The following is a 19,843-nucleotide window of genomic DNA, read 5'->3' on the forward strand; positions in this document are numbered from 1 at the left end:
CTTATAATCACCAACTGAAGGGCTAATTAAATAAACAAATATGTTACAATCAGCAAGTAGAAAAGAACCAGTTTTTTGTTTGTTTGTTTGTTTATTTTTGGATTTATAGGCCACCTTTCTCCTCACAGACTCAATGCAGCTTAAAGAATAAAATATTGACAAAGATAAAAATAATACAATATAATTATAAAATTAAGAGAAATAAAAATAGAACCCAGTATAAAAACTATCAGTCATTGTCATTCATACTACTAGCTGGAGCGGAAGCCATCGCTCATGACCCTAGGCCTGCCGACATAGATGTTTTTTTTTTTTAAAGGCAAGGAGAGTGGGGTTGGTATGAATCTCTGGGGGAAGTTGGTTCCAGAGGACCAGGGCCACAACAGAGAAGGCTCTTCCCACAGTCCCGCCAGTCAGCATTGTTTGGCTGATGGGACCCAGAGAAGGCCGACTGTGCGACCTAACTGGTCCCTGGGACATGTGAGGCAGAATATGGTCCCAGAGATAATCTGGTCCTGTGCCATGAAGGGCTTTAGAGGTAATAACCAACACCTTGAATTGTATTTTGGAGAACGATTGGTAGCCAGTGCAGCTTGTGGAGTGCTGGACTGATTTGGGTGTACCTAGATTGATGTCTCCGAACATTCTTCAAGGGTAGCCCCAAGTAGAAGGCATTGCAATAATTGAGCCTCGAGGTGATGAGGGCATGAGTGACCGTGAGAAGAGACTCCCTGTCCAAATAGGCCTACACAACTGGTGCACCAGGTGAAAGTCCTCCTAGCCACAACCAAGAGATATTGCTCTAACCTCAGCTGTATGTCTAGGAGGACTCCCAAGTTGTGGACCCACACTGAGAGGTCAGAATCCCCCTCGAGTGATGGACAAACAGAATTTTCTTTGGGAGGCAAAATCCACAGCCACTCAGTCTTGTCAGGGTTGAGCTTGAGCCTATTAATGCCCATCCAGACTCTCCCAGCCTCCAAGTACTGGCACACCACTTCAACTGCTTCACTGAATTGGCATGGGGTAGAAATGTACAGCTGAGTATCATCAGCATACTGCTGGAAACTTACCCCGTGTCGATGGATAATCTCATCCAGCAGTTTCATGCAGATATTAAACAGTAGGGGGAGAGAACTGACTCCTGAGGAACCCCGTGAAAAAGGGGCCTAGGAGATTATTTCTGTCTCCCCACCAACACCAACTGTGACTGACTAGAGAAGTAGGAGGGGTACGCAGAAGGATACCATGGTCGATGGTATCAAAAACAACTGAGAAGTCAAGTAGTACCAGAATAGAGGAAAATCCCCTATTCCCAGCCCACCAGAGATCATCCATCAGTATGACCATAGCAATTTTCATGCTTTAATGGGCCTGAAACCAGACAGATAAGGGTCTAGATAATCAGCTTCATCCAAGGACTGCAGGAATTGGAGCACCACCATCACCTTCTCAACAATCTTCCCTAAAAAGGGGAGGTTGGAGATAGGATGGTAGTTGTTTAAAATAGCCGGATCTAGGGAAGGTTTCTTGAGAAGAGGACGCACCGCCACCACCTTTAACGGAGGCAGGAAGAACCCCTCCTTCAAAGAAGCATTGACAACAGCCTGTATTCAGCTTCGTGACATCTCCTTACTGACCAAAACCAGCCAGGAGGGACATGGGTCCAATAAACAGGTGGAGGAGCTCACAGCTCCTATGGCCTTGTCCACTCTATCAGGCGTCACAAGTTCAAACTCATCCCATACAACTGGACTACATATAGCTATCAAAATTTTTTTTTAAAAAGGTATTGTGAGAACTTTTAAAACTGGGGTGTCAAACTCAAGGCCTGTGGACTGATCCTGCCACTGGGGTTCTTATATCTGGCCTGTGGGGCCACCCTGGAAACAGCGAAGAACTGGCCCGTAGTGCCTCTGCCAGCAAAATTAGAGCTTGAGAGGGGTGTATATGGCTCTCCTGAGCTCCCTTTTTGCTGGCAGCCTTGGCTGATTCATTTCAAAAATCTTGTTCAAATTGCTGAGAAACTTATTCCATTCTTCATCTACCCATTAATCTAGTCAGCCTCATTTTCCCAATAAAAATGCAGCTGATAGAAACATTATTTTTTCCATGCTCATTTTCTTTTCTTTTTTTAAACATAGTTTTTATTGAAATTTAAACATTAAAAAATATATACATAAAAATACATAAACAAACATTAACACAAACCCATCTACAAACAAACAAGAAAAAAGGGGGGGAAAGGAAAAAGAAAAGTTTGAAAAATGCTAAAATTAAAACATTTCGGTCCATTAAACACATTTTTGTTTTTGTTTTTGTTGTGGCAAATACAGTCGGTATAAAAAATTGGTTCTGGTTATTAATTTCTTTATATACATTTGTTAAATTTTTTACTGCCTTATTTTAATCAGTGCTACAATATTTCAATTAATTCAAATCATCTATTTTAATATATACATTTGACATATCATTATTTTAGTAATCTCATTTTTATTTTTAGAACTAATAAATTATTATACAGTAATTTTGTTTTTCTTTCCTTCTTTCTAACCATTCAAAAAATGAATTCCAAATTTTATAATCTTCTGAGTTTTCTTTATTTCTTAAATTTAATGTCAACATATTTGCCTCTGCACAATCCATGATTTTCTTGATCAATATTTGTTCATCTGGTAATTTAATTTGCTTCCAATTTTGTGATATTGTAATTCTGGCTGCAGTAAATATGTGAAGCATTAAATAATAATGGTTTTGTTCTATTTTTTGGTTGATTATTTCTAATAAGAATGCTTCTGTTTTTTTAATTATTTTTAATTTAGTTGTTTCATTAGCTAATTTTGTATTTTGTTCCAAAAACTTTTAATATGTGGACATGTCCATCAGATGTGGAAATAGGTTGCTGATTTTTCTTTGCATCTCCAGCAGTGTGGTTTAAGTTTGGGGTACATTTGGGCCAATCTTGCTGGTGCAAGGTGCCACCCAAAATACATTTTATATAAGTTTTCCCTATAAACTACTGATTTAGTCAATTTATAATTTTTATACCAGATTATATCCCATTTGTCCAAATTTACAGTATATGCAAAATGTTTATTCCAGCTATGGATATTTCCTTTTACAATATGATCTTCCATTTTATATTCAAAAGAAAATTATATAGCCTAGATATTATTTTTTTATCCTGCCCTAATATTATTTTATCAAGTTCTAATTTCTCCTTTTGTATTCCTTCTTTCCTTTTGTCTTCATCATATCTTGCTTTTATTTGCATGTATGGCTACCAATCTACCCTTATTCCATCTTTCCCTAATTGTATACAGTGGTACCTCTACTTACGAACGCCTCTACTGACAAACTTTTTGAGATACAAACCCAGTGTTTAAGACTTTTTTGCCTCTACTTCCGAACCATTTTCCACTTACGAACACAAGCCCGGGTGTGTGCGCTCTCTTACTGCATGTGCACTATCTTACTGCCGCAGGGATTCCCCTGCCTTGTGACTGCTACCGGGATTTCCCCTTTGCTTGCTGCCCCCGCTGGAATTCCCCACCTCTGGACTGCCAATGCCAATTGTTGCCACCCGAAGCACCTGGGATTTCCCCTTTGCTTGCGGCAGCAGTCCAGAGGCAGGGAATCCCGGCAGTGGCAAGGACCGGTGCTTCAGCCTCAGACAATGCTCCCTGGCTCTCACTCAGTGCCTAGCACCCACTTCCTCCAGAGGAGTCCCTTCAAGGCGCCCTAAGCAGCGGGCTTTAATTCCTCCTACCTTCCATCTCCACGGACTCTTCCCGATGCCTCCCTGCCAACCATCGAGGAAGAAGAAGAAAGCGGAAAAGTTGTGAGTGACTGCAGAAGGGCCCACATGAGGAAATAAAAGGATGCCCATGGGGTGGGGTGGGGTGAGCCGGGCAGAGGAGAAGGAGGGCGCAAGGCAGGGTTTATCTCCAAAATTGTGGGAAGGCGGTGCCCAGCCCTTGCTCCTGAAGGCCAGGCCATGAAGCGAACATCGGAGTCACATACAAAATAGGTGAAACCACACTCACCATAAGTGACTGTGAAAGGGATCTTGGAGTCTTGGTGGATAACCAGCTAAACATGGGCCAGCAATGTGCAGCAGAGGCTAAAAAAGCCAACACAATCCTAAACTGTATGAACAGGGGGATACACTCCAAGACCAGAAAGGTAATAATACCACTCTATAAGGCCCTGGTCAGACCGCACCTGGAGTATTGAATCCAGTTCTGGTCACCACACTTCAAAAGAGATATAGAGACTCTGGAGAGGGTGCTAGAGGGGACTAGAGACCAGGCCATACGAGGAAAGGTTGCAGGTACTTAAGGGGATGCCACGGAGGGGAGGGTGTCACACTATTTTCCAGGGCACCAGAAGGCTGGACGAGGAACAACGGTTGGAAGCTAACCAAGGAGAGATTCAACCTGGAGATAAGGAAGAACTTCCTGACGGTGAGAGCGATCAACCAGTGGAATGGCCTGCCAGCGGAGGTTGTCAAGTCCCCAACTTTGGACATTTTCCAGAGGAGATTGGACTGCCATTTGGCTGGGGTGCTGTAGGGTTTCCTGTGTAAGCAGGGGGTTGGCCTTGATGACCTGTAAGGTCCCTTTCAACTATAATAATAATAATAATAATAATAATAATAATAATAATAATAATAATAAGTAGTAGTAGTTTTGGCTAGTGAAGGCTTCGGCGCACAAAAGCCAAGGACGGGTGCTCCCTTCTGGGGAGAGGGACTCAGACTGAATGACCCTCCATTGGGGTTTTCGCTGGCACATGGTGAGAAACCGGCACTACGGCCTGAAATTTATTTATTTATTTATTTTTATTTATTAGATTTGTATGCCGCCCCTCTGCATAGATTCGGGGCGGCTAACAACAATAATAAAACAGCATTGTACACTGCTTTATTGTTGCTGTTAGCCGCCCCGAGTCTCCAGAGAGGGGTGGCATACAAATCCAATAAATAAATAAAATAAAATAAAATAATATAACAAATCTAATATTTAATAGTGATGAGGGCATGAGTGACTGTGAGCAGTGACTCCCGGTCCAAAGAGGGCCGCAACTGGTGCATCAGACGAACCTGGGCAAATGCCCCCCTCGCCACAGCTGAAAGATGTTTCTCTAATGTGAGCTGTGGATCGAGGAGGATGCCCAAGTTGCAGACCCTCTGTGAGGGGGTCAATGGTTCCCCCCCAGGGTGATGGATGGACAGATGGAATTGTCCCTGGGAGGCAAAACCCACAGCCACTCCATTTTATCAATGTGCTGCCGCCACCGTGCTCTGGCTTCCCAAGTCTGCAGTCCGAAATCCGTTCTGCCTTGGTGGGTTTTTTGCCTGTCGCCATGAGATTCTGTGGGCAGCAAGCAAAGCCTGATGTCCTGACTCCCGGGGAGCTCATTCGCCCATCTTCCCAGTCCTGAAATCACCTTACAAGGAAAGGAGGCAACGACATCCATGCAGGTGAAGATGGAAGGAGAAAGTCCCTTCTGGACAGGAAGCGCTAGATGATGCCCAGGGCAGAATGCCAAGGTGGCTTGTGTCCCAGTGGGAAAAGGTTGCTCCAGATTTGTTTTCATTGCCAGTAGGACTGCCTATTCTTCTTAGCGACTTTTTTCTTTTCTTTTTATTCAGTTAAAAACACCACCCTTCCTTTATTTCTCCTTTTCTCTCTCTCTCTGTCTCTCCGAGCATCTGGGCTTTTTGAGTGAGTGAGGCTGTGTTTATTTTCTTTCTTTCTTTCTTTCATAGACCTTTTTATTTAAAAAATCTGTTCATTATTAGGTGCATATATTATGTAATTTTTTAAAATTACATTTTCTATTATCAATATTCTTCCCTCTTCATCAGTGTATATTTGTTTGGGATTTAACCAGCTTTTAACATATGTTGCAATCCCTCTTTTTTTCCTGCTAGAAATTAAATATTTTACCTACTTTTGGTTTTTTCCAAGATTCTAACATTCTTTTTTTTAAAACATGGACCTCTCGCATGCAGATAATGTTGACATTTTGTTTCTGTGATTTGTTATATATTTGTCCTCTCTTTTTTGGCGAATTTATTCCATTGATGTTTGCTGAAAATAATGGTTTTACTGAAAACCAAAACTAGGTAAATTGACTGTTGCATTTTATTGTTTTTTTTGTTATTTCACTCTTTTAGTACTTCTTAGCTCTCGTAAAGTTCCTTTTCTATCTTCCTTTCCTTCTTTTAAACTCTCTGCTATTTCGTCTTACAATTCCTTTTCTTCTTGATTTAATGATTCTGCTTCTGTACTACTTTGTCCTTCCTTATTCAAGTATTCAGCAATAAATTTATCTGCTTGTTCTGTTGTCTCAACTGTAATTTTCTTCCCTTTCCATGTAATCACTACTCCCTCTAGTACTAACCACCTAAACTGCATTTCTCGTCTAATTAATATCACTGTGAGATAATGCAAATCTCTTCTTTTTTCATGTATTCTCATGTATTTTAGTACTATAATGTTTTTTCCCTTATATGTTAAGTGTCCTCCTCTTGTATTTCTTTATATTTAGTCTCTCTGTCTTTTTTGTGAATTTAATATGAACTTCTCTAGGAAGTTGGTGGCATCTTGCATAATAAGTTTGCACTCGGTAAACTTCATCAATACATCTATTTAAATTCTCTTTGTCTATCTTTAATTCCTCTGACGATATCTCTAAAACTCTTGCAAATATATTTTCTCCTTTCTACTTCTGCTATATTCTGTAATCTCAAATAGAAAGAAGCTTTCTCAAATTCTAATTGCACAATGGCCATTTCTAAATCTTTATTAATTGATTCAAGCTTTTTTTCATTTTCATTTAATCTTGTATTGGTATCCTGTTATTTCTTCTATTGTCTTTATTTTCGTTTCGTGTTTGGCCACTGTCTCTTGGATTCCTTCTATTTTAGCATTTAATTTTATAAAGTTTTCTTGCACTTCTTTGAATTTTTCTTTTGTTTCTTAATGATTTTGTGAGATCGCCTCATGTGTCTTGTTCATTGATTCTTGTTGTTTAAATATACATTCTTGTATTTTATCTAAAGAGTTTTGTAATGTCTGTAATGTAGGGGTTTCTCCTTTCTATTACTTTAGAGTCTGTAGTAGAAGTGAACTTTTGTACTGCTAGGGATGACATCACTAATGTTGCTTTTTTAATTGTCTTAGTTATTGTTGATGAGGTTGCCATATCCTCCTTTCTCAATATTTCCTTTCTAACACTTCTACCAATTTTAATTTTTAATTATTTCTTTGCTTTTTTTGTAAAATATAATCCAAGGATTCACATGTCCTATCAGGTCAAGGACTGAAGCTAAAGGGGGAGGCATAGGCAGAGGGGCGGAAATTTTAAACTCAGATTCAGTCCTCATTGGTCATAGAGTGGTATCTTCCCATCCTTCAAGGCTAGCTCCACCCAGCATGGAGAAATGCAGAAGAGAGCAACCAGGATGATAAGGAGACTAGAAATTAAAATATACAGTGATACCTCTATTTAAGAACTTAATTCGTTTCGTGACCAGGTTCTTTAGTATAAAAGTTCTTAAGAAGAAGCAATTTTTCCCATAGGAATCAATGTAAAAGCAAATAATGCGTGCAAATCCATTAGGAAAGAAAAAAAGCTCAGAATTTGCATGGGAGGAGGAGGAGGAGGAAGAACAGGAGGAGAGTCGCTGCCAAAGGAAGAAGGTGAGATGAGGGGAATCAAAAATATCCAAAACTTTAAGGCTTTATAAAAAGAGGAACTTTATGGTGGCGAGAAGGAGCATGTGCCTCCCATACACCTGATGTGAGGCTGCCTCCCATACACTGCACCAGAGAAAGAAACCCAGGTGGGTAAGAAGGGGAAACCTCCCACTCCTTTGACCAAAAGGTGGCAGCTGCTGTTACCTGCTGCCTCTTTCTTCCCATGCTGAAGGGCTCCACTCTCCTCTCACTCGCTTTGTAACCGGCGCCTTTCCTTCACTGGGGTGACTCCTCGGTTTGGCTGAAGCCATGTTGATCTGGCTGGGATGAGGTGCCCCCTTTTGCCTTTCCGTGCCCAGATACTCCAAGAGGAAACCTTGTGCCAGGTGTATGGGAGACAGTGCGAGGAAGTCACCACAGCGAAGTGGTTTATTCCCTTTCCAAGTGCCCAAAGGAAAACATTCCCTTCACTTTGGGTTGCCCAGAGCGAAGGGAGCGTTTCTTTTCTCTGGGTGCTGGCAGAGGTTTATTCCCTCTCCAAGTGCCCAGAGAAAGGAAAATGCTTTGTTCACTCTGGACTGCCAAAAGCTCCTTAAGCACTGAAAGGCTCCTCTGGCAGCCCAGAAAAGCACAAGATGGCCGGGATTACAGGGGGAATGGGAGGAAACTGGTCGGGCCTTCGTGTTGCTCTCAAATTTCCTGGGAAATTTTTCGGGGCTCGAGTTCTTAAGTAGAAAATGGTCCTTGAGAAGAGGCAAAAAAATCTTGAACATCCGATTATTATCTAGAAAAGTTATTGAGTAGAGGCATTCTTAGGTAGAGGTACCACTGTACAAAGAGAGATTGTAGGAATTGGCCATGTGGCTAATCTAACAAAGAGAAGGACTATGAGAAACATGATAGTAGTCTTCTAATACTTGAGGGGCTGCCACCGAGAGGAAGGTGTCAGGCTGTTTTCCAAAGCACCAAAGGCCAGATAAGGAACAACAGATGGAAGCTGACCAGCGATGGACTATGAGCCGGAACGCTAAATTGTGCTCTCCGACACGGCTCGTAAGTTCTTGTGGGGCCAGAACAATTTTGCTGCTGCACCTGTGGAGATAGCAAAATCGTGCACAGAGCTGCAGGTGTGCCCATGTTTCGGCATGCACGGAAGAAGAAAACTGGGGAGACATGATAGCAATGTTCAAATATCTCAGGATTGCCACAAAGAAGAGGGAGTCAACGTTTGAGCTCAAACATGAAAAAAAGAAGAAATCCCCCAACACGAATTGGTATTAGAAAAAATAACTCAATGTGCGGAAATGTCTAAACTGACCCTAAAAATTAAAGGTAAAGAAGACTCACAATTTTATGATTGTTGGAATTTACTCTACCACTGGTTAGAAAAAAGAAAAAAATCCTTGCTAATTACAATATGAACATGTAATATATATATGTGTGTGTGTGTGTGTGTGTGTGTGTGTGTGTGTGTGTGTGTGTAGATTGTTCTGAGTTCGGGTTTTGCCCCGTGTAATAATTTGAGTGTCTATGCGACGTTTCGGTGAAATTACATTCACCATCATCAGGCTGAAGTTTCAAGCTTCGTGCTGTTGTAAATATGGCAGGGATATTTACAATAGCACGAAGCTTGAAACTTCAGCCTTCGTAGATTTTCACGGGTATATGTATGTAGATTGTTCTGAGTTCGGGTTTTGCCCCGTGTAATGTTTTGAGTGTCTATGCTGATTTCGGTGAAATCATGGTTATTTACATATTTACAACAGCACGAAGCTTAAAACTTCAGCCTGATGATGGTGAATGTGATTTCACCGAAACGTTGCATAGACACTCAAAACATTACACGGGGCAAAACCCGAACTCAGAACAATCTACATACATATACCCGTGAAAATCTACGAACACACACACACACACTCACACACACACATATATATATATATCCCTGATGAAAACAAAAAGAGCAAGTAAGATAATGTTATGATTTACTAAATGAGTTGAACGTCTAAAAAATCAAACTGTTTTTCTTTTTTGATAAAAGCTGTTACTGAATCTAAAGAAAATTTACATAGTTTCAGAAGAATATAGATACTGATCCTGTACACGCCTTTATTTTAATATATAGGTTTCTTTTTGTTTTTTTTGTTTTTTGTGTTTCTTATTTTTCTTATTGGATGTAATGTTTTATGTATTCTATGTACCTTGTATTATACAGTGGTACCTCAAGATACGAACCCCTCGTCTTACGAACAACCCGTGATACGAACCCGGGGTTCAGAAAATTTTTGCCTCTTCTTACGAACGTTTTTCGTCTTACGAACGCCAAACCCGAACTTCCGGGTTCGGCATTCCGGAGGCTGCTGGGAAGCCCCGCAGCCCGGCTGTCACCTTTTAAAACAGCCGGGGGGCTTCCCAGCAGCCTCCCGAAGCTGAACCCGGAAGTTCGGGTTTGCCGTTCGGCTTCGGGAGGCTGCTGGGAAGCCACCCGGCTGTTTTAAAAGGTGACAGCCGGGCTGCGGGGCTTCTCGGTGGCGGCAGCGGCAGGTTGGTAAGACGGAAAACGTTCGGGAGGCCGCTTTGGGTTTTTGGCTGGGAGGGAAGGCAGGACGTCCGGCGCTGGGGAAGGGAGTCAGGAAGGTCCTCCTGCTCCCCCCTCAGCGAAAAACACAAAGACGGTCTGCCGCCGCATGACAGGCAGGGCGGAGCAGCATGGAGCAAACGGAGTCTGAAACCGCCAGCGGCTTCAGCTTCCCATTGCTCCGCGGGCGGCGGCAGACCGCCTTTGTATTTTTGGCTTGGGGGGGAAGCAGGAGGCGCAGGATCGGGCGGGCGGCGGGCGAGGCATGACCGAGCGGGCCCAGCTCAGGCTAGGACGGGGCGGGCAGCGGCTGGGCGCGGCGGCGAGGGTGCGTCCGACTCGGGGCTGGCGGCGCCCGACGCAGCGGGGAACATCAGCGTGGGAGGCAGGAGAGGACCAGGCAACCGGAGCAGCGTGGCCGCTACTCCCGGCTTGGCTTCCCTCGCCGCCGCAGGCAACATGCGTTGCGATCTTTCGGGCCGGCCAGGCTCAGCGGATCAAGCTGCGCCTCCCGGGCCTTCCTTCACTGAGCCTCGCCGGCCCGGAAAATCGCAGCCCCTGTTGCCTGCGGCGGCGAGGGAAGCCAAGCCGAGAGCAGCATCACCGCGGCTCCTGGCTTGGTTTTCCTCGCTGCCGCAGGCAACACGGGCTGCGATTTTCCAGGCCGGCGAGGCTCAGTGACGGGAAGCGCGGCTTGATCCGGGAGGCGCGGCTTGATCCGCTGAGCCTGGCCGGCCCGGAAAATCGCAGCCTGTGGTGCCTGCGGCGGCGAGGTAAACCGAGCCAGGAGCCGCGGTGATGCTGCTCTCGGCTTGGCTTCCCTCGCCGCCGCAGGCAACGTGCGTTGCGATCTTTCAGGCCGGCCAGGCTCAGCGGATCAAGCCACGCCTCCCGGGCCTTCCGTCACTGAGCCTCGCCGGCCCGGAAAATCGCAGCCCCATGTTGCCTGCGGCGGCGAGGGAAACCAAGCCGAGAGCAGCATCACCGCGGCTCCTGGCTTGGTTTTCCTCGCTGCCGCAGGCAACACGGGCTGCGATTTTCCAGGCCGGCGAGGCTCAGTGACGGGAGGCGCAGCTTGATCCGAGAGGCGCGGCTTGATCCACTGAGCCTGGCTGGCCCGGAAAATCACAGCCTGTGTTGCCTGCGGCGGCAAGGGAAACCGAGCCAGGAGCCGCGGTGATGCTGCTCTCGGCTTGGCTTCCCTCGCCGCCGCAGGCAACGTGCGTTGCGATCTTTCGGGCCGGCCAGGCTCAGCGGATCAAGCCGTGCCTCCCGGGCCAGGCGGCTGCCTTCCGTCACTGAGCCTCGCCATCCTGGAAGATCGCATGTGTGGAAGAGGTCCGTGGGAGAACTGGGGGGACCCCAGCCCACGCCTGCTGCTTGCACTCCCGGAAAGACCCCAGCCCACACCTTCGGGAGCTTCCCAGCCGGGTCCCTTCCACGGGGCAGTGGCCACGGCTCCCCCCAGTTCTCCCGCTGACCCTTTCCACACATGCACACCATCCCCAGCCTCCGCGCCGCCGGTTGGCTGTCATCTTCTAAACAAGCAAGAAGAGGAGGAGGAGCTGGGCGCCGGTGGTGGTGGAGGAAGGCGCCCAGCTCCTCCTCCTCTTCTTGCTTCTTTAGAAGATGACAGCCGGCCGGCGGTGCAGAGAATGTGGCCCGGAGGCTGGGAGGGAGGCGGAATACAGGAGGAGGAGGAGGAGGGAGGCCAGGAGGGAGGGAGGAAATCAGAGAAGACGCACGTACAAACATCCGCGTTCGGCTTCAGGAGACAGCTGGGAAGCGGCGCGGCTCTTTTGAAAGGTCGCAGCCGGCCTGGGGGGGCTTCCCAGCACCCCCCCGAACCCAGGTTCGGGGTTCGGGGGGGTGCTGGGAAGCCCCCCTTATGAACCGAAGCCTGGGTGCGTGGGCTCTTTTACTGCGCGTGCACTCTCTTACTGCCGCAGAGATTTCCCGACCTTGTGACTGCTACCGCCGGGATTTCCCATTTGCTTGCTGCCCCCATCGGGATTCCCCGCCTCCTTTTGCTTGCACCTACAGTCCCGAGGCAGGGAACACTGGAGCTGCCCCATTTCCCTGCCACTTTCCTCTCTAGCCCTCCACTTCCTCTGCTCCCCGCAGCCGCCCCATTCTGCTGCCAAAACCCCCCTAGCCTACCGCTTCCTTTGCCCCATCTCACTGCCAAAATCCCCTCCCCAAAAGCTTCCTATGCCACCCCAAATCGCTCCCAAAATCACCTCTCCAAAAGCTTCCCATGCCACCCCAATCGCTTCTAAAATCACCCCTCTAAAAGCTTCCCACACTGCCTCAAATCGCTCCCAAAATCATCTCTGCAAAGGCATAGTAAGTGTTTGCTTCTTTTCTCCTTGCTGCCTTTCTTCAATCCATTTGCCTTTGTTAGGACCTCGATTTGGGGTGGCGTAGGAAGGTTTTGGAAAGGTGATTTTGGGAGTGATTTGGAGCAATGTAGGAAGCTTTTGGAGGGGTGGTTTTTGGAGTGATTTGGGATGGCGTAGGAAGGTTTTGGAGGGGTGATTTTGGGAGCGATTTGGGACAACGTAGGAAGCTTTTGGAGGGGTGATTTTGGAGTGATTTGAGGTGATGTAGGAAGGTCTTGGAGGAGTGACTTTGGTAGCGATTTGGGGCAACGTAGGAAGCTTTTGGAGAGGTGATTTGGGAGGTGATTTGGGGTGGCATAGGAAGCATCTGGAGGGGTGATTTTGGGAGCAATTTGGGGCAGCGTAAGAAGCTTTTGAAGGGGTGATTTTGGGAGTGATTTGGGGCGGTGTAGCAAGCACCTGGAGGGGTGATTTTGGGAGCGATTTGGGGCGGCCTAGAAAGTATCTGGAGGGGTGATTTCGTTAGGACCTCCATTCCTCGCTTCTCCTCGCTGTCCATCTCAACTCCGTTAGCCTTCACTTTGTCCGCCCACCGCTTTTTTTTTAAGCCTTAAAGTTTGGATTTTCCTAATGGGTTTGCACGCATTATTTGCTTTTACATTGATTCCTATGGGAAACATTGTTTCATCTTACAAACTCTTCTACTTACGAATCTCATCACGGAAAGAATTAAGTTTGTAAGATGAGGTATCACTGTATTTGGGGAATAGGAGATGTGTGTGTATGTCTATGTTTTAGCATGTGTGCATGTGCCCACACCCCTTCCCTCCTCCCCATGCATGCACATTCCCCCATACTGCCCCCCACACATGTGCACAGCCCTTTCTGAGGGCCTTTCTGGTAGGCAGTGGTGGTTTCATACTGATATGGTCCGGAGTGCCGCACCAGTAGGAACCCACTGATGCAATTTTTGCCAATTTTTTTATGGAGTTTCCTTGTAAGAAGCCTTCCAGCCTTCCCTCATCTTAATGTCTCCCTCTGAAGCACAGTTGGGAAGCTCTTTCTCAGGAGATGCTGGAAAAAAATGCTGAAAATTGCATTACTAGGTTTATATTGGTGGGGCTTTCCGGACCACACTGATATGAAGCCACTACTGCTAGTAGGTGAAAAAAATGTCCAAATGGGCAAACTGAAAGTGTGTTTTTCTGAACTTCTGGTTTGCCCATTGGGGGATTTTTTTTTGCTTCCGGGGCTCTAGGAAAGTTTCCCTGAAGCATCTGGAGGATGAAATGGCTTTTTCCAAGGCTGGAAATCAGCTGGCCAGCATGTGCATGCACACTGGAGCTGAAACATGGCAAAATCTTGCATGCCTTCCCATATGCCAAAGGTTTGCCATCACGGTTCTAGAGTCCCAATATCTTTTTTACATCATGGCGACCAAAACTGAATGCAGTATTTTAAGTGTGGCCTTACCAAGGCATTATAAAGTGGTATTAACACTTCACATGATCTTGATTCTATTCCTATGTTAATGCAGTCTAGAACTGTGTTGGCTTTCTTGGTAGATGCTGCACACTGCTGGCTCATATTTAAATGAGGACTAGGACTAGGACTCCAAGGTCCCTCTCACAGTTGCTACTGTTGAGCAAGGTACCACATATTCTGTACCTGTGTATTTTGTTTTCCTTGCCTAAATGTAGAACCTTACATTTTTCATCATTTAATTTCATTTTGTTAGATAGTGACAGGTATGGGCAGCATGGGGGCCAGCGTGGAACGCCATTCCACCAGTGGAAATGGAGCTGTGTGTGCAACTCCATTACCGCCGGGCATGCACGCACAAATGCTTGGAACAAACTCCCAGCAGATGTGGTTAGTAAATCCACAGTAACTGAATTTATACATGCCTGGGATAAACATATATCCATTCCTAAGATAAAACACAGGAAATAGTATAAGGGCAGACTAGATGGACAATGAGGTCTTTTTCTGCCATTAATCTTCTATGTTTCTATGTACGCATGCTGTGCACATGCTGAAATTGGCAATTTTTGCCGAAATCCCAAGGCACAAGGGTCGTTCGTGTGAGATTCAGCTTCTGCGCAAGTGCAGCAGGCGAATCTCGCTGTCCTAGCCAGCAGCAACAGTGCCCCACCAACTCCTGCTGTGCAGCCTGCTGTGCTCTCTTAGAGCGGCAATGGCAGCTGCCCAGAGCAACTCGTGGCCTTCAGGAGCACAGCGCTGTAGGCCTGGCCCAATGCCACTCTCTGTCGAGCCTGGACCCAGACGAATCGGCTGCTGCTCAAAGGATGAGGGGAGCAGACAAAGCACTCCTCTGCTGAGTTAAATCTTCCTTCCTCCTTGCCCACTTCTGCACAGGTAAGACGTGACGGTCTGGAACGGAATGAGGGAGGGGTAGGCAGAGGTGGTCTAACTTGTGCAGAGGTGTTGGAGGAAGGATGTTGCTTTGCAGAGAGGCGGTCTGTCTGTTCCGCTTACCCTCCGCTGCTGCGGCTAATTCGTCCGGGTCTGTGCTCAATGGAGAGTGATGCACCACTACGCCAGGCCTCCAGCACTGTGCCAAAATGACTCACTCAGCCACCCCATCACCTCATCAAGATATGCACTGAAGCACTTGAGAGCCCCGCAGGCTGCTGGTGGCCTGACATGGGTTGATGCGTGGGCAGCATGACGGCACCGGTCCAGCATCTCTCCTCGCAGGCAGGCAGGAAGGCAGACAGTGCCGCCCTATTTCCCATACCCTGACCCCGCTGCTTGGTGGTGGGGAAGTTGGTAGAGGGAGCCCAAGGAACATGTGAGCCGATGGCTGTTGGGGACTTCTGCTTTGCTTGGCTCTGGGCTCCCTCTGGGGACGCTGGTGGCACTGTCCATGGCTCTACCTAGATGCCGAGGAGAACGCTGAGCTTGGGCCCAGGAAAGCCCCCGGACAGCCGGGTGGCTGCTCGGTGGGCAGAGAGGGGCCTAGGCAAGGGCCAAGGCAGTGGCAAAAGAGCTCAGAGCCATCCAAGCCCGCCTCTCTTCCACCTCGCATTTGGAAGGGACAAGTGCCATGGGAGTCCCGGGGGCTGCGGCAGGGAGGGCTGAAGCCTGGAAACAGAGGGGCCAGCAGCACCTCCAAGGAGAGGGCAAACCAAAGGGAGCCATAATGGAGCCCAGCAGCTCAGGCCATGGCAATGGGGTGGGCGAGTGAGTCATCCCATTGTCGTATCCTGAGATGCCTATTGCAGTGCTGGAGAACACAGTGGAGCTCTGGCCAGCTGCCCCTGTTGCTGGAGCTTCACTTGGCATTTTCTTGCTTCCATCATGGAAGCAACAAAATGCCAAGTGAAGCAACAGTGGCATTTGGTCCAAGATCCGCTATGCTCTCCCACGTTGCAGCAGGCATCTGAGGCTGTGGCAATGGGGTGGCCAAGTGAGTTGTCCCATCGCCAAGGTGAGAGATGCCTGCTGTGGAATGGGAGAGCACAGCTGCGTGGCCGGAACTGGGGAAGAGGTGCTGTTTTTCAGTTGCTTGACATTTCCTTGCTTCCGCACATGCACAGAATACCAAAATTTGGGGAAATGGTGCATGCGCTTCCGCCTCTGCATGCGCAGGAAGCTAAACGGTGCACACATGCACACAACATGCACACCCCCTCCCCACTGGATTGTTCTAGTAGGGCCGTGAATGGCTGCCCTTTACTGGATAGTGCCCATTGTTCAAGTTTGTCAAGATCCTTCTGTATCTTGCACCTATCTTCTGGAGTGTTGGCTATTCTTGCCAGTTTGGTGTCATCTGCAAATTTGATGAGTTTCCCATGTATCCCCTCATCCAAGTCAAAATAGAGCCTTGGGGTATTCCACTGCATACATCCCTCCATGTAGATGCAGTTCCATTGAGCACTACACGTTGAGTGTGGTTGGTTAACCAGTTTTGAATCAATCTAGTGGTCCTGCTGTCCATCCCACATTTTTCTACTCTATGGTCTACTTTGTCAAATGCCTTACTGAAGTCCAAGTAATTCCACAGTATTTCTCTGGTCCACTAATTTTGTCACTTTGTCAAAGAATGCAATAAGATTAGTCTGGCATGATCTGTTTTTGATAAACACATGTTGGCTTTTGGTTATTACTTTGTTTGCTTCTAGGTGTTTATTGATTTGTTGATTGATTATCTTTTCCAGAATCTTCCCTGGCATTGAGGTCACACTGATAGGTCTGTAGTTTCCTGGATCTATTGTTTCCACTGTTTGGAAGATGGGAACTACATCAGCTCTTTTCCAGTCTTCTGGCAGTTTCCAGGTACTCCGGGATCTTTGAAAGATATAGTTCAATGGTCCTGAGATCTCGTCTGCCAGTTCCTTCAGAACCCTGGGGTACAATCCATCTGGTCCTGATGATTTGAAATCATCTAGGGTAGACAAGTGTTCACTTACCATTTTCTTCCCTATTTTAACTTGTGTTCCTAATATGTTTTTGTGATGCTCTTTTCAATAGATTGGACTGCTTTTTCCCTTTGTGTAAGAACAGATGCAAAAAAATGAGTTAAGTAGCTCAGCTTTCTCTCTGTATCTTGTCACCTTCTTGCCACTTTCTCCCTGCAATGGACAATTGTTTCCTTGACTTTTTACTTGTTTTTAATATATTAAGTAAATTAAAATCTAAGAAGAGAAATTGAAGCGGTTTAACAGATACCATCAATATATTTCAAAGGTTTCTAGATAAGAAGAGGAGTGGGAGGGGAACCCAAGCAATACAACAATTCTATGCCCTATCAAAATCATTGTGACAAGTCAACAAACAAGATGAAGATTATTTTTTCATGTATCATGAAAGAGCAATGAATTAACCCCTGGAATCCCCTGCTACAGGTGTGTCACACTGAATATTGCCAGCCCCAGAGACATTTAGTAATGAAAGAGTTAACTGTGTGTGCCTTACTAAGTTCCTCCTATTATGATGTAATATCCTGCCAAATCTAACACCACTTCCTTCTTCTTCCTCCTCATTCTCCATTCTTTTTTCTACCTCCATCATATTTGTTAAGTTGTCCCTCGAGACATGTTTTATTTTCTGTTTTATAATAAAGAAATCTTGTTTTGTACAAATGACTAAAGGTTTTCATCTATCGCCTCAGCGGAATTAAGGTTTTAATGGACTTTAATTACTCACAAACCGCTACATGGTAGCAGATGGTTGGTTCTCTTACTTGAGCCTGAAAAACAAATAATTTTTAAAAAAAGGCTTGATATGCCTGGCAAGAAATGAAAATTTCATCTTACAGACACTTTGGCATTCGTGATGACTGACCGAGAGGTAAAAGATGCAATCTCAAAGCTAACAAGGGTACAAGAAATTAGAAGCGCTAAATTACAGTTGGAACAAACAGTAGAAGAAGCAGCCTTGCCTTCTACAGAAAAAGAAATTTCAGTTGCTAGAGAAACTGTAAGTAAATCAACTTCTCCTTTAAACCTTGATATTGAATAGTTAGCTAATCTTACAGAATCTGTAAAATTATCAGAAAAAGCTTCTTCTCAGCCAATTTATGCCTCCAGTCAGATACAAGATTTTTCTTTGTACTCTTCTAAGCCTCATACCGAAACCATTATTAAGTGCGACATAGAAAAACATGGCGCTGGTGCAAGACCTAAGGTCAGACATTTTGATGAACAGCAGCAGCTTTTAAAAGACTCTGAAATGCCTTTGAGGAGTGATCAAAACTCCCCCTCACCAAGTGTAACTTCAGATACTGATATATTCACTTTAAATTCCCTTGTTGCAAATTTGTAAGAAGAAATAAAAGACACCTGAAATTTCTTTACTAATTTTTATGCACAAAGGAGGCCAGGTGACCTTATCACGAGTGAAAAAGATTTAATAGACTATTATTCGGCAGAGCTCATTCAAAAGGAACAAAGGTTTAAAAAAATTAGAGAGTTCCAAGTACGTTATTATGAAAATGCTGCAGCGGCATCTGGTGGCCAAATTAAGCAAGTGCAGCCTGAGATTTCTTATTTAACTCAAATGAGGAAAAATTATGTTGCCGCGCCATCTTGTGACCAAATTAAGCAAATGCAACCTGAAAAATTAGAATTACCTCAGTATGCTGACCAGTGTCAAAGAGATTTTATTTCAGATGTTCCAACGGGACAAAGGGACCATGTAGTTCACTACTACCCTGCAGATAAACCGCAAGTACCACAGAGAAGCCAAAGTGTGCAGATGCAACAGGATCAACAACCGTGGGTTCCAATTCAACAGGTACAACAACTGTGGGTTCCAGTTCCTCAAATGCAACAACCAGCAGCAGTACAAGCTGCAGTTCAAAGGCAAGTTCTTGATTCGTTACAATTAAAATGTGAGTCAAGACTAAAGAATAATGGACAAAATTATAAGGCTTGGTTAAATGAAATTACTTTCTTCCACAATTTTTCAGTCATTGCTTGTCTTCAATTAGCTAATTAGCTATATTATCATATACAACATATATAAAGTAGAGTATAAGATCATTAATTATTATGAGCTCTGGCTGTAGAACAAGGCTGCAATCTAACATTCATGAAATGACTAAATCGATAACTTTTCATTAAATATAAAACATATTGCACTTCAAATTATCTGTATCCTTACAATAAACAAAGTTTATATCAGATTATAATTATTTTCAATTTTGCATAACAGATTATAATTGGAGATGCAACAACTCAAATGCCAGCTGCTTTAGATAGCTAACAGAAACAGTTTATCACAAAATTAATGTTAAATGTTTGATTTTAGTTTTCTATAATTCTCATCCTGCAAATTTGACAAAAAAATAAAAATGATTGAACCCCCATAATATCTAACTGCAAGATCCATTTTAATAAATATTTTACATGATTTAGTATTCCCAAATTACTAAATTGGAATAATTCCATGGATTAAATGTTGTGAGCCACCCTGAGTCTCATGAGAAGGGCGGCATAGAAATCGAATAAATAAATAAATAAATAAATAAATAAATAAATAAATAAATAAATTAGAGTAATATTACACAGTGAAGGTGTTTATCAAATGGCATTCAATCCACCGAGCAGACCGTGGACTGAAGAGGAAAGGGCTTTAAACACAAGAGCTAGTACTTTAGTGTTAATGTCATGGATACAGATTTATCAGTTAGATTTCCACATGATATCATTGCCTTGATCACAGCTCTAGATGAACTTTATAGACCA

General features: G+C 45.0%; 1 protein-coding gene across 11 annotated transcripts in view; it reads right to left on the bottom strand.

Annotated features, from left to right (window-relative positions):
- Nucleotides 1-19,843, bottom strand: part of CDCP1 (CUB domain containing protein 1) — a 171,158-nt gene that overhangs the window by 74,403 nt on the left and 76,912 nt on the right. The window lies entirely within an intron of this gene.

The sequence above is a fragment of the Erythrolamprus reginae genome, chromosome Z (assembly GCF_031021105.1).
Source record: "Erythrolamprus reginae isolate rEryReg1 chromosome Z, rEryReg1.hap1, whole genome shotgun sequence".
Classification (NCBI taxonomy): Eukaryota; Metazoa; Chordata; class Lepidosauria; order Squamata; family Dipsadidae; genus Erythrolamprus; species Erythrolamprus reginae.